General features: G+C 46.2%; 1 pseudogene; it reads left to right on the top strand.

The window, feature by feature from the left end:
* Positions 1-6,815: 6,815 nt before the first annotated feature.
* Positions 6,816-7,908, top strand: LOC108534729 (40S ribosomal protein S15a pseudogene; annotated as a pseudogene).
* The last annotated feature ends 960 nt before the right edge of the window (positions 7,909-8,868 follow it).

The raw sequence follows: 8,868 nt of genomic DNA, 5'->3' as shown, positions 1-8,868 counted from the left end.
AAAAAAGGCCGGGCACGGTGGCTCAAGCCTGTAATCCCAGCACTTTGGGAGGCCGAGACGGGCGGATCACGAGGTGAGGAGATCGAGACCATCCTGGCTAACACAGTGAAACCCCGTCTCTACTAAGAAATACAAAAAACTAGCCAGGCGAGGTGGCGGGCACCTGTAGTCCCAGCTACTCCGGAGGCTGAGGCAGGAGAATGGCGTGAACCTGGGAGGCGAAGCTTGCAGTGAGCTGAGATCTGGCCACTGCACTCCAGCCCGGGCGACAGAGCGAGACTCCATCTCAAAAAAAAAAGAAAAAAAAAGCAGAGAAGCCCCTATAGCTCCTCTCTCCCCTCCTGGTCTGATCCCAACCACTACACGATTACTCCAGGAGAAACTAGATGTTTATACTGAAGAATTTCCCCGGAGGGACTCTGAATCCTGAGACACCAAGCAGGGCCAATAAACTGAAATCAATTAGTAGCAGAGTAGCTGAGACTGACCTTCTCTGCCCCCTTTCCACACTCAGCTTCCGGAAAGCTGGTAGCTTTTACAATCCAGACAGGAAATTAGAGGTATTCCTTCTGAGGAAGATCCTACCCAAGAAAAGTCCTACAGATAACTGTCCCCCAATGAAACAGCTTATTCTCCACCAATTACTCTATACTGAGACCTACCAGTGGCAAGCTCCCAGGCTATCCGCACACATACACACATATTCCAGTCAGTTTCTCAGTGACTTACTCTTAAATGTGAATGACGACCAAGGACTACTAGACATCTGAGAAAAGCCTTTGGCTTGAAAGATGGAGGCAAGAGAAACAAGAAGAAAGGAACTGAGGAAACTGAGCTGATGACAGAAATAGAAGCATTGCTGGAGCCAGGACTAATAGGCTCAAAGAGATCAGAGAAACGATTGCATCTTGAAACAAGAACAAGATACTGTTGAAAAAATGTGGAGAGCTATAAGATATGAAAAATATAAAAGATTGCTGTTGTTTTTAAGACAGGATCTCACTCTGTTGCCCAGGCTAGAATGCAATGGTGTGATCTCAGCTCACTGTAGCCTCGACTTCCCAGGCTCAAGTGATCCTCCCACCTCAGCCTCCCTACCAGCTGGAACTACAGGCACAGGCCACCACATCCAGCTAATTTTTATATATTTTGTAGAGAAAGTGTTTCACCATGTTGCCCAGGCTGGTCTCGAACTCCTGGACTCAAGCAATCCACCCACCTTGGCCTCCCAAAGTGCTGGGATTACAGGCATGAGTTTCTGTGCCCAGCCAAATACAGCAGACTTTTTAAAACTCTGAATAATGGAGTTAGAGGTCAAAGTTAAAGAAATTTCTCAGAAAACGGCAACAACAACAACAACAACAACAACAAAGACGAGATGGAAAATAAAACAGGATACATAGGAAAAAGAGCCATTCCAGAAAGAGAGAAAATGGAGGGAAGAAATCATGAAACACGAAATTTGGCCAGAATTGAACAAGATGAGCTCCCACATTGGAAGTTTCTGCTAGTGTCCAGCCAGTGGATGAAGTCACAGCTGCATCAGTTGAACACATGGTATTTCAGCCTGCTGGAGAGAAAGAGAAGAACTGAAAAGCTTCTAGGGAGGAGAGTGGGAATAGGATAATAAGAAATGATCTAGAATCAATATGGCATAACTTCTCAAAAGCAACACCAGAAGCCAAGAAACAGTGAAACTGTACCTTCAAATGCTGAGGACAAATGATTTCCAAGCTAGAATTCCATACCCAGCCAAACTATCAATCAAGAGTGAGGGTAAACTAAAGATCTTTTTGACACAAATGGTCTCAAAAAATTTAACCCTGATAACTCCCTTCCCAGGAAACTACTTGAGGATGTGCTTCACTAAAACAAAGAGAAAAATAAAAACAGGAAGGAAGAAGACATTGGATCCACAAAACAATGAATGCAACACAGGAAAAAGAAGGAATTTCAGGATGATAGTGAAGAGAGATTCCAGGATCACAGCTGGGCAGGAGACCCAGACAGCACCCAAAACAGACAAGAGCAGGACAGAAGGCTCTAGGAGACACATCTTCATGAAGATGAAATTGATGGAACACCCAGGGTTCTAAAATATTGGGGAGATGTATACTTCCAGTGGTGAATCAGGAAACAAATTAATGATCAATACATAGAAAGCTTAGGCAAATTACCGGGCATGGGGGCTCACGCCTGTAATCCCAGCACTTTGGGAGGCCGAGGTGGGCGGATCACAAGGTCAGGAGATCGAGACCACAGTGAAACCCTGTCTCTACTAAAAATACAAAAAATTAGCCAGGTGTGGTGGCGGGTGCCTGTAGTCCCAGCTACTCGGGAGGCTGAGGCAGGAGAATGGCGGGAACCCAGGAGGCGGAGCTGGCAGTGAGCTGAGATCGCAACACTGCACTCCAGCCTGGGCGACAGGGCGAGACTCCATCTCAAAGCTTAGGCAAATTGAAAAAGAGATATTTATTCCAAGGAAATTTAATATAACATAAAATGTAATATAGTATAATATATGGTATGACTATGAATAACATTTAAATAGTCATAATAATGTAAACATTTATCTAACAAAAATATGAATATATTGAGAAGGTGGGAAGAAGGGATTTAAAAAAAGAAATGAGGAGGGCAATGCTGTCTAACACATCTACATCCTCATCCTTCACAGCCAGAAGTCAAGCCAATAAAAACTAAAGCAGAAAAATCAAATAATAACAGGGTAAAGCCTGTTGTTATTTAGAAGGAAGGAGACAAATCCCAAAAGAAACAGCTGAAGCTGAAAGGGGGAGGCAGGAACAGAGCTGTAGTATCCAGCCTGGGGATGGCTTTTTCATTAAAAAAAAAAAAAAAAAGTCTTACAATACCAAAGACTTGAAACCAACCCAAATATCCATTCATGATAGACTGGATTAAGAAAATGTGGCACATANTGAGACGGAGTCTCGCTCTGCCGCCCAGGCTGGCGTGCAGTGGCCGGATCTCGGCTCACTGCAAGCTCCGCCTCCTGGGTTTACGCCATTCTCCTGCCTCAGCCTCCTGAGTAGCTGGGACTACAGGCGCCCGCCACCTCGCCCGTCTAGTTTTTTTTTTTTTTTGTATTTTTTAGTAGAGACGGGGTTTCACCGTGTTAGCCAGGATGGTCTCGATCTCCTGACCTCGTGATCCACCCGTCTCGGCCTCCCAAAGTGCTGGGATTACAGGCTTGAGCCACGCGCCCGGCCGCATCTGTCCTTTGACTGTCCCAGCTTGAGTGATGTCTGTGTGTCCCAAGACTTTGTTTGCTCCCGTCTAACTTAACCCATATGGACAACACTCCCTTCAAAGAACTAGAGGAGTAATTGAGGGAAAGGAAGTGATGGTGCTGGGGGTGTTGGAGGTACTGGAGGTAGCGGTGGTGATGGTGGTGGTGGTGATGGTGGTAATGGAGGTGGTGATGGTGGTAATGATGGTGGTGATTGTGGTGGTCATGGTAGGGATGGTGGCAGTGATAATGGTGGTAATGATGCTGGTAGTGGGTGGGGTGGGGTGATGGTGGTGGTGGGGTGGTGATGGTGGTAGTGTTAATGGTGGCAAGGATGGTGAGGGTGGTGGTGAGGGTGGTGATTTCGGTGGTGGGGTGTTGGTGGTGGTGGTGGTAATGGTGGGGTGATGGTGGTGGGGGTATTGGTTTAGTGGTGGTGATTGTGGTGGTGATGGTAGGGATGGTGGTGGTGATGGTGGTGGTGGTGGTGGTGGCGGTGGTGGTGGCAGTGGTGGTGGTGGTAATTATGGTAATTATGGCATTATTGGTGGTGGTGGTGATTGTGGTGGTGATGGTAGGGATGGTGGCAGTGAGAATGATGGTGATGGTGGTCGTGGTGGTGGTGGCAGTGGTGATGGTGGTAATTATGGCATTGGTGGTGGTGGTGGTGACTGTGGTGGTGATGGTAGGGATGGTGGTAGTGGTAATGGTGGTGATGATGGTGGTGGTGGTAGTGTTGGTAGGGGTGGTGGTGATGATGGTAATGATGGCAGTGATTATGGTGGTGATGGTAGTGGGGATGGTANCAGTGATTATGGTGGTGATGGTAGTGGTAATGGTGGTGGTGATGGTAGTGATGGTGGTAATGGTAATGGTGGTGGTGATGGTGGTGATGGTAGTGGTTGTGGGGGTGGTGATGGTGATGGTGGGGATGTTGGTGGTGGTGATGGTGGTGGTGGTGGGGGGGGTATTGGTGGTCCTGGTGGTGGTGGTAATGATAGTGATGATTATGGTGGTAATGGTGGTGGTGGTCATGATGGTGGGAGTGGTGATGATGAGGGTGGTGATGGTGGTGCTGGTGGTGTTAGAGAAGGTAAGTATGACAATGAAACCCCTGAGTCAAGTCTCTTGTTCTGTAGAACAGAACAGAACCAGTTTAGCAGTCATCCCCTTGAGCTAGCTTAGAGGTAAAACATACCCTCTTACAGTCTCATTCCACCAAAGGTTAACTTGTATTGAAGATTTACCAGGGGCCAGATCTTAACTTCATCATGTCTTCTAATCCTCAGAACAACATTAAGGCAGGGAGGAAATGGGACTGGGTTCAAGCCCAGGCAGATCTGCTCCTGGCGGTGGGTGGGGGGTGGTTATTCTCACTGTAGAGAACTCACTAAGGCTGCAATTCTTGTGGCCATGTGGGCAGATAGGGCAAACACCAGTCACTGTTTAAGCCTCTGTAGGTTCACAGCTCAGTCCCCACTCCCTTACATAGAAGAGACGGAGGGAGAGAGGAAGCATCAGCCAAGGCCCAGCCATTGAGAAAGAGCTCAGCCAGCAGGGGCACTGCCCATCCCCTCACACACCAAAGGCACCTCTAGGAGAAGGAGGACAAAAAGCACCATTGCCTGTGTAGGTGCTGTAAGTAAGTGTCTTATTTAAGGCCAAGGTGCCTCCTGACTTATCACTGTATCCCCACCCTGCCCCCACCTTCCCAGAACAATGCCTGGCCCAGAGCAGCCTGTAAGTGGACTTGGACTGAATTCACTGACCTACTGCTAGCACCCACCTTCTCTGCAAGCCTGATCAAGTCCAACGAGACCAGGGATCTGCTCACCAGGGAAGATCTATGCAGAGGCGGCACAGGGTTGGGGGTGCGGGGCATTCGGACACCCCACCTACTAGTCATGCATCCTTGAGTAAGTCGCTCAGACTCCCTGAGCCTCAATTTCCTCACCTGTAAAATGGGATGAGTCAGGTGTGCGGAGACAGCGAGGAGGCCTTGCAGGGAGCAGGAAGGGAGGAGGCGTTTTCTCCAGCTCAGCTTTAGGAAGCAGAACACAGCTGCCTGTCTGCAGCCTTGCTGCCAGAATCGAATCAGGCAATACCAGGTTGGGCAACATTAAAAATTGTCACAAGAGAGGGAAGGAACAAAACAATGTTTTGGGGGTACGTACTGTGTGTTTTATCCACCCTTTGTCTCCTTTATTCCTCAAACTCCTTCAGGTAAATACTGATACCCCTAAATGTACGGACGAAGAAACTGAAAGTCACAGAGACCAGGGGCGGGTGGAGGATCCCTCCAAGTTCACGCTGGAAGTTCAGCCTCAGATTAATTTCTGCCCTCCCCCAAGCTATTTGACACGACCCGCTGCAAAGGACTGTGATCTAACCTTTTTTTAAAATGTTTTCTTTTGGTTGTCAGTTTTAATTTGTATAGCTGTATTATTATCTAAGCATAAAGTAAATTTAAAATCTATTTTATGATCACATAAAATTGACAGGCCAGAATATTAGTGCATGCAATCTCTTTCTAATTAGGAAGTAGATGTGGTATTCAACAAATTAATTGATTCTTTGGTTCTTAAATTGTTGTTTAGTTTCTTTATTCATATACACACACACACAATTTTATGCATATGTATTAAAATGTCTGCGTTCTTTTTGTTCCTTTCCTGTTTTTCTTGGCTCCTCTTTTCCCCTCAACCACTGCCACCCACATCAGGCTTCAGCCCCACCCCACGGTAATCTATGTTAATAACTCCGTATGTATCTTTTCATATTGTTGGTGCTTATATAATCTCACAGACACATGTACATGCATTTACATAAATGAGAGATGAAGGATTGGCTGTTTATTTCACACAGGTGAAATCAATATCCTACATGTACGTTTCTGAATTCCACATTTCTCTCTCGCCAATCCCTGAAGGAATCCCTCCTTGCCATCCAATAAATAGCTCCAATTTATTGACTATAATGGCTGCTTAATACTCCAGGGTAGGAGTGGACCATTATTTATTCCACCTGTCCACTATCAATTTTTAAAAATGTGTTTTCCATCTTCTGTCACTACAAATAAACAGCAGCAAATATCTTTGCACATATGCCTTTTTATACTGGTCTTTCTATTAATTTAACATTAAGTGAAGCCCCTTAAATAATCTGAAAATCATCTTTGCTGTACAATCACATATAACAAAGCCAGAAAAGAACCTGGAAGAATAAAAGCTCTGGTGACAGAACAATGGATGAATGTTTTCATTTTCTATATTTCCTTTTATTTCATCACACTATTCATGTGGTAGATGAAAGCTAGAGACATATGAGATTTTTTGTTGTTGTTGTTGTTGTTTGAGACAGGGTCTCACTCTGTCACCCAGGCTGCAGTGCGATGGTGCACTCTCGGCTCACTGCAACCTCCACCTCCTGGATTCAAGCGATTCTCCCACCTCAGCCACCCAAGTAGCGGGGCTACAGGCACGCGCCATCACACCTAGCTAATTTTTGTATTTTTTGGTAGAGATGGGGTTTCACGCCCTTTCTGCCATCTTTCCGCGCCACCACAATGGAGCGCATGAATGTCCTGGCTGATGCTCCCAAGAGCATCAACAATGCCAAAAAGAGAGGCAAACGCCAGGTGCTTATTAGGCCGTGCTCCAAAGTCATCGTCCGGTTTCTCACTGTGATGATGAAGCATGGTTACATTGGCGAATTTGAAATCATTGATGATCACAGAGCTGGGGAAATTGTTGTGAACCTTACAGGCAGGCTAAACAAGAGTGGAGTGATCAGCCCCAGATTTGATGTGCAACTCAAAGATCTAGAAAATGGCAGAATAACCTGCTTCCATCCCGCCAGTTTGGCTTCATTGTACTGAAAACCTCAGCTGGCATCATGGACCATGAAGAAGCAAGATGAAAACACACAGGAGGGAAAATCCTGGGATTCTTTTCTAGGAATGTAATACATACATTTACAAATAAAATGCCTCATGGACTCTGAAAAAAAAAAAAAGAGAGATGGGGTTTCACCATGTTGGCCAGACTGCTCTCAAACTCCTGACCTCAGGTGATCCTCCCTCCTCGGCCTCCCAAAGTGCTGGGATTACAGGCGTGAGCCACCACACCCGGCCAACTCATGTGTTTTATGTGTAACAATCCTATCGTGGTAGGAGAAGGAGGGACCCTTGCCATTAAAAGTGTATTAACAAGGGGTGAAGTCAGAAATGGCGTCTCCTGGATAGTTGCCACTATTGTTTTAACACCTCCTGATCTGCTCAAAGCCCTTTGGGGTCTTGGACTGCTGGGGATTCCAGGATGCAGACAGCACATCAGAGGAAGGGCCAGCTAAGGAGCTCCACTGCCTCGTGCCTCAGTTCTGTAGATGGGGCGCCATCCCTCCAGGGCTCAAGAAGATATTTGCTTTCACGTCCATGCCAGCTTGTCAATGCCTACCCATGGAGACCGCCCTGCCCCAACACGATGGGAGGCACATGGAATCCAGAGAAGCCTGCCCTCAAGAAATTCTCTTCTGAGAAAGTTCTGTGGAGCCCTGAAAGAGCAGAGACTTCTAAACCAAACCTCCACAGCCTGACTCCACACGTCTTTACTGAGTGTCCCTTGCGGGCTGGGTACCATCTAGAGGCTGTTGGTGACTAGCAAAACAAGTTTCATTACTGTTTGTGCTTCGGGGAGCAGACAGAAGGTCTTAAACAATAAGCTACAGCAGTGAGAAGACAAGCATAAGAAATTGCTTATCTCATACACTAGGAGGGACACTGAGCTTGTTACAGCTCTCAGAAACAATGGACCCAAAGAAAGCAGAACTTTACAAGCATACCACTCATTCATTTACATCAGCAGATGCCCTTTATGGGCTGCCATTAATTCTCACTCTAGTCATTGTTTTGCACCTCATGCAATTATCTAAAACAATATTTCCCAAACTTTGACAGTAAGTCAAGTATAAGGAATCTGAAGGTGCGTTCAAATTAGACAAGTTTCAAGGAACATTGGGAGTACTCAACCTTCTCAGCTCGGGTGCCAGGATCTTAGGAAGTGGGAAAGACCAGGCAAGAGCAAAAGGCAGTCTGATTTGGGACTTGAATCTTAGTCTGAGAAATCCAGGCAGCAAGCCATTTCCAGATGGAAATTCTGGTTCCCTTATTGAAGGGAAAACTCATCTTTCCGAACAATATTGTCCTTCTGTTTAAAAGGGGCTCATGATTTGTTTCTACAAGATAACAGTATAAACAAGAGATACATGATTCGTGCTCTCCTGGAGTTTTGCTAAGTGACTGTGAGACCCCAAGAAAGTTTTTTTTTCCTTTAACTACTGTAAACCTGAATTTCTGCATCTGTCAGGGAGAGGCCTTTCATGTTGAGCTTTCCAAGTATCTGCTCCTGGGGTTAGGCACTCTGAAGGCACAGGTACAACTTCTTTAAAATAGAACCCATGCCCAGGCTGGACGCAGTGGCTCACACCTGTAATCCCAGCACTCTGGGAGGCCAAGGCAGGCAGATCACTTGAGGCCAGGAGTTTGAGGCCAGGAATTTGAGACCAGCCTGGCCAACATGGTGAAACTCTGTCTCTACTAAAATTTTTTAAAATTTTGGCCG

Source organism: Rhinopithecus bieti, unplaced genomic scaffold (assembly GCF_001698545.2).
Source record: "Rhinopithecus bieti isolate Rb0 unplaced genomic scaffold, ASM169854v2 scaffold_11744, whole genome shotgun sequence".
Taxonomy (NCBI): domain Eukaryota; kingdom Metazoa; phylum Chordata; class Mammalia; order Primates; family Cercopithecidae; genus Rhinopithecus; species Rhinopithecus bieti.
Note: the sequence above shows the minus strand (reverse complement) of the source record. Positions and strands in the feature narration are given on the sequence as shown.